Source organism: Ursus arctos, unplaced genomic scaffold, assembly GCF_023065955.2.
Source record: "Ursus arctos isolate Adak ecotype North America unplaced genomic scaffold, UrsArc2.0 scaffold_25, whole genome shotgun sequence".
Classification (NCBI taxonomy): Eukaryota; Metazoa; Chordata; class Mammalia; order Carnivora; family Ursidae; genus Ursus; species Ursus arctos.
In genome coordinates this window covers 45787603-45794305 of record NW_026622930.1, presented here as the reverse complement: position 1 = coordinate 45794305, position 6703 = coordinate 45787603, and the positions used below count along the sequence as shown (strand labels likewise).

General features: G+C 41.8%; 1 long non-coding RNA gene across 1 annotated transcript; it reads left to right on the top strand.

Annotated features, from left to right (window-relative positions):
* Positions 1 to 414: 414 nt before the first annotated feature.
* LOC130544831 (uncharacterized) lies at positions 415 to 5340 on the top strand. Its single transcript, XR_008961476.1, has 2 exons — positions 415 to 1161; positions 3900 to 5340. It is a non-coding gene; the product is annotated as an uncharacterized LOC130544831 (long non-coding RNA).
* The last annotated feature ends 1363 nt before the right edge of the window (positions 5341 to 6703 follow it).

Sequence of the window (6703 nt, the reverse complement as noted above, 5' to 3'; positions counted from 1 at the left end):
TTTCTCCAACTTGCATGCTAGCAAGTTAGCCTACCACAATTTCATGGATGCTGATAGAAGACGCAACACTCCTGGGTCAGGGATGAAGGACAGTTAATTATTCACAGCAACAGCAGTAGCCAGAGTATTGGCATTTGGTTGTGCCAGTTTCTCAAACCCCTGAGGCCATGCAGAAAGGGGACGATAGCATCTACACACATAGGAGGTCGTATTGTGAGAGGAGAGTCCCAAGCTGAGGAAACCCAAATCTTTAATAATGGGTAGTGAATGTTTGCCTGCCCTTTCCTCCAGAGGTGGACACAGTCTTTATTATAACGGACAATAAGCATGCCTGCCCTTTGCCCAAGAGGGAGATACTATCTTTCAGCCTGATCACTGTGCACACATTTTCCTCCGGAACAAAGGGCAGCCAGTGTCACTGCTCACAAGATACGCAGCAATGGTGAGGGACCCGTGGAGAATGATTGCCTAACAATGCAGCAAGATGTATATAAAACTTCTCAAGTCACCCATGTTGGTAAAGAAAATGCCACTCAGAAAAATCTCTTTAGGATCGTGAAACCTATATATCAAGGCTTCATTTTCCTGACTAGAAGTTCCCATTGCCTGGAGCTAGGCTGATCTCTGCAGGAGCCAGCACTAACAATGCACAAACCTTCAGCCTTGCCGAGACAGAAAACACCCCTTCTGATGTGCCAGCTGGTTTGGGGCCTGACGCTTTGCATCCCCACAGCTGCCGGGATCGTGTTCTTTGCAGCGGGTGAGTGATTCCCTGGATAATGAAGAATGATAGGTAATTTTTTTCACCTGAACCCTGTTCTCGATCGACACACTGTGAAAAATCAGAAGACGGCTTATTTCAAACCTGCCCTATGCTGTCCCGTTGTTTGGGAGGAGCATGGTGTGACAGTTCTGACTGGGGGTCTCCATGGGGGAACCCCGGCTTGCAGGGGTCCAGGGAGAAAGCAGCAGGAACCAGAAGAAGAGGCAAACCTCTCAACTGCCCTGGAGCTCCTTCCATGGAAGCCTAAGTTTGCTACGCAGGGATGGTCTCTTTTCCACAGACCTTCTTTCAACATTAGATTTCCCAGTCCTTCCCATCAGGATCCAGTCTTAGGAAAGATCAGACATCAAACAAATTTTACCTCCGTGTGGTTTAAGGTAATCTCTTTTGGGGTGAGGGTGGGTGAGATTTTATTTCTAAACCCATTCTTCTAATGAAGAAATAAGTCCCTGTCCCTTATTCAATATAATTATAGCAAACACTTACATAGCATTTGTCAGCTGCAAAGCCCTCATGCAGGTGCTTGGCCTATGTTTACCCATTCAGTCAAGGTTATCTTTATATTATAAATGAGGAACTTCAGGCACAAAGATACCTGTAACTCCAAGGTCACACAAATAATAAGTGGCAGAGCTAGGATTTGAACCCAGGCAGTCCAAGGATGGTCTGGGCCCTTAGCCACTAACCAAGACAGCCTGTGGGATAAGAGAGAGTTACCCCATAGTGGACAGGCTCCACCCTATACATTGCACTTGAGTATTGATAAATTAATGGCTTTTAATGTGCGTGGTGGGAAGCAAAGTTGAGCTTAGAATAGATAAAAGCTAATTCTAGCTAAAAAACAAAGACAGCAACTGTTCTTTCAGCCCTGATATAAGGCAGCAAAAGTCACCCACCTAAAGTGATTAGCAGAAAGATTCCCCTAAAAAAACAAGCAAACAAACAACACTAATAAGGTAGGGCTGAGTTTTAGTTTTTCAAATGTTGGAACTACATTCCCTAAAACAATGACAAATTACATCTCCATCAAGCACATGGTAACTGAAGCCCAAAGCTCATAAATCATCATCAAGAGGCCAGAATGCCATAGTGCACCTGGCACATTCCCTTCTGAAGGGACAGCTGCAGCACACCCGTTCTTCCTGCTTCAAAGTCAGGACACCGCTCATCTCTCAGAAATTATCTGAAGAGGTGTCCCAGATTCAGGGTTCAGGGACAATCAATTGGTGTTTCTATTACCTCATTTTAGAACACCATATTTACCAATTTCCAATTGTATTTCCTTATTTTCCTGAATGACAATTTAAAAATCCTTCTTTGCCACATTTACACTTATGCTCATCAACACCCAGAATTAAGAAGTGACTCAAGGAAAGTAATTGAAAGCTGTGTTTCTATGTAATCATGTCCTATATGCAGCTGATAACGCCTTCAAAGTGTTTACTGTCCATAACTTGCATTGACCATTGGTGGACCATTCAACATTTATCTGGCAGCAGATGGAGAATGTCGTGATTGCCCAAACCCTCATCCCCTCCCACAATCACACACACACACACACACACACACACACACACACACACTTAAAATTACAGAAATCAAAGGGGTCTTATAGATAATTCAGTTTACACTGCTCATTCTACAGATGAAAAAACTGAGGTCCTGAGATACATATATGTCTAGTTTGTCATTGTATTAGGCCGTTTAGTTGCAAGCAACAGAACATTACCTCGGACTAGTTTAAGTAAAAAAGGAGTATAATTACCATATGGATATGGAAGTGCCTCCAGGAACTCAAGAGTAGAAATACAGGCAGGCACCAGATCCTGATAGAATCAGGGAATCAAGCCCAGAATGCAGCCTGTTTCTCTTTCCTCTATACCTGCTGCTCCAATGTGCTTTTTCTCTTTTTCTCTCACAACCTGCTTCCTTGACTTCTGCAACTGAAGCCCGAAGATTTTGGAGAATAAACTCACTGAACCAGCCTAGTTCAGTTACCAACTCCTCAACCAACAACCTACAACCCAGGAACATGGTCACACAGTAACATCACCACTTCCACTGCAACAATGTGGTCGGAAGGAAAATTCCCAGGAAATGGGTATGGGACTAAATGTTCCATGGGAATCTAGAATGTAGAACTCCTCACTCGTGGCTGAGTTGCTTTTTCTGTGTCATCTCTTATCACGTTATTAGTAAATTAATAATTTAAATATAAGCAGAATCTGTCTACACTGCATTCATTCATAACTATTACTTATTGAGGACCTCCTATATATATTCTGGGTGCTTAACAACTACATAGCTGCATTTAATTTTCATGATCACTTGACAAAAGAAGTAATATTAGCTCCATTTTCTAGATCCAAACTGAGTCTCAGACAGAAAGAAGAATAAATAGCAGCCAAAACCCAGTAACTAGTGTTCATCAACAGAGGAATGGATAAAAAAGATGTGGTATAGATACAAAATGGAAATGGAGATACAAAATTCAGCCATGAGAAAGGAGGATATCTTTCCATTTGCAATAACATGAGTGGACCATGAACACATTATGTTAAGCAAGAGAAGTCAGAGAAAGACAAGTACCATATGATGTCATTACATGTGGAGTCTAAAAAAATGTCAGGAAGGAGGGAAGGAAGAAAGGAAGGAAGGAAGGAAGGAAGGAAGGAAAGAAGGAAGGAAAGAAGGAAGGAAGGAAGGAAGGAAGGAAGGAAGGAAGGAAGGAAGGAAGGAAAGGGGAGAAAGGAAGAAAGGAAAAAAAGAAAAGAAAAGAAAGAGAGAGAAAGGGAGGGAGGGAAGGAGGGAAGGAGGGAAGGAGGGAAGGAGGAAGGAAGGAAGGAAAGAAGGAAACAGTAAAATGTCTGCTTACCAGGGGTTGGGGTTGGAGGTGAGGATAAAATGGATGGCCTTTAAAAGAACAAGCTTGTAACAAGTAGCAAATAGCCATAGAGATCTAATGTACAATCTAATGGATATAAATAATACTGTACTATAATTGTGTAATGTGGTAAATATCACTACATTATATATATAATGTATCAAAGTAACATACCGTCTACCTTAAATTTACACAATGTCACATGTCAAATATATTCAATTTTTTTTGAAGATGAAAAGCAGGAAGACGAGAATGAGCCCACGGAAGAGTACATGGCAAAGTGAAATAAATGAAATCCCAACTCCAAGCCTGAAGGGAAGAGAAGTGTACCTGGAGGCAAACTCTAAGTTCAAAACACCAAAATCACTGATTCATATAAAAGAGAAAAATTGTGAGTTTCTTTTAAGAACCCACAGGCAAGCCAGCCTTAGTGAATTTAAAAGATATTAGTTAAGGTTTCCAGGCCCCAAAATATCAATGCCAGGCCCCAAAATATCAATGCCATTACCAGTTATTCCACTGTCATTTATAATTGATCTCAGGGCAAGGAGGTCTCAAATATTCAAGGAGACTATTTTAGAGGAAATATGTGGTTATTACAATAAAAAGTAGAAGTTAGAAGTTGATGGGCTATGTTCACTTTTGTACATGTTTGGGTTGTAGAGTAATTAAGCAGGTTAGCCCAAAAAGATGCAACACACTGCTCACTCTGAGATGCATCCCGGGAAGCGTGACCTGGGGAACTAGTGCCCCGGGGCCACCTGTGCTAGAGACAGATGAACCCCTGAAGTTCCATCTCCACCAGATGCTGGGGAACTGGTTCCCGGCCTGTGATGGACTAAAGGCCACTCCACTCCCCCAGGGAATCGTGTGCCCCTCAGTGATTGTCCCGGGGCATTCTAACAGAGCAGTAACTCCCACTATCTCTGCGGCAATTTTCTGAAAGAGGCTGAGAGGAGATTAAGAATTCAATTCGAGTACATTGCACAATACCTCATTTCCAGCAGCAATTTGGGGAGGTAGATATTCTCATCTCCATCTTACAGATGAAAAGCCTGGGTCTCACGGACTTAAATACCTGCCACAGGTCACAGAGGCAGGAATAACAGAGCTGGCACCAAACACGCATCTGTCAGACTCTACAAGCTCTGTCTGGTGCCTCTACCACCAGCAGGACTGTCCCATACATCCTGTCCTGAGTTGGGAAGAGGTGAAAAAGGGTCTCCTCATGGCCCCCTGATCCCTGTTCTCAGTTTGAGAGAGAAAAGAAAGCAGAAGCAGAACACTCTAGAAAACTACTTCCTCGCCCTCTGAGACCAACCCTCTGTTCCAGCTCCTTTGTATTTTCTTTAATTTAGCTCTTCTCAGCCTTTCCACATTTTCTTGCCACAATGGCCCTCCTGCTGTGCTTACTTTGGGGCTCCTCCCACCCTCCATCCCCCAACTCCTAGCCAACTCCAACCCTGCAAAGGCTTCCAGGATTGGGTGGGTTGTGCATCTTGGATGCTCACTGTTTACACTCCCCGGACCCAGGGCACTGACCCCACCCTTGCCTCAGTCTGGCCCACATGAAAGTTGATGCCTGCAAATGCTCTGTGGGGGATAAACAACAGCAACAAAAGCAAAATGGAAGAGGAAGACATAAATATTTATCTATCCAAATATATTCCAGAAACACCAATGTGTATGTTTAAAAATCAACTTTAAAAATTAAGTGTTGAATAACCTGACACTTTTGTTTCCAAATATTCATGCCTTCAATAAAAAAATACAAGATATTAAAAAGATGGCCACTAGGCACCTATCTTTTCTCCTGTGAAATGTATAATTTGTATGCTTTCCATCCAAAAAAAAAAAAATTCTAGTAATTCTAATTCTCCAAGAGTTTCCTCTCTGAATCTATTACATTCCTTACAGATCAAATTTATAGTCACACTTTTCTACTTTCTTTAATCAATGTCTGAGTAGAAAAGAATTATCGTATTCAGAAGCAGCAGCAGCATGGAAAATTTGATGTCCTAACCAATGTTCCAGATAAAAGTTTTGGTTCCGGGCAGACCACACTGTAAGAGATCCTCCCCATCTAAAGTGAATCTGAACATGAAAAACCTGGGATCACCAAGTAAATGAACTATTTGGCCATTCTTTACTATACAAAGGTTTTACACACACAAAAATTCTTTAAAATGTGCTGACCTTAAAAAGCTGAAGCAGTATTCAATTTATCATATACTCATGGGCATACAACTTCTCTGGACTGGAATAACTCCTCTGAAAGAACTACCCCTGTAAGCAAAGCTTCAGTCAAGAAACCCAACCACTGATTGGGAAGACAAAGAGAAAATTGTTAGCCTCTTCAAAGAGCCCACAAGCACCGCCAGCCTTAAAAACAACAGAATTTAAAGGGTGTTGTTCAATGTCCCCAGGCCCCGGATTATCTATCACATTACCATTCATTTCATCACTAGGTAGCTCTAGCCTAGAGTTCTTGAGAAACATTAATGCTAAGCACAATTCCTTATGTCCTTGGTTTTAAGCTTTTTGTTGTTGTTGTTATAAAACTCCTTAAGATTCTGATTTAAAATTTCTCTTAAAATATGATCATCTACCAGAGATACACCAAATTTGACCCATTTGGTGGGGCAGGGAAGGGTAGGTCAGTCTCCCTGCCTTAGGCTATAGCCTTAATTATCACTTAGCAATTTAGCAAGAAACTAACAGCCAGCTGAGAACAAAAATAGAGCAGAAGGCAGGCCTTAAATTCATGGAATCAAATGAGAGGAAAGGGTCCCATGAATCAACAAATTCTTTGCAATATTACAGACCACCAGCCCAAGCTAGAAGAACCATCCTGGACAGCTCTGAAAATCGTGCACTGGGGGATGAAGGTAGCAGAAGTTGAGGATTGTTTTAGAAAAGAGTTTATATAACTTTCAAGTTGAGAGGAGGTCAACTCCCTGAGAATTCTTTAGAACAGAATTCTGCTGTATCTTTACAATTTCTTAAAATATACATTCTCAGACAATGAATATCCA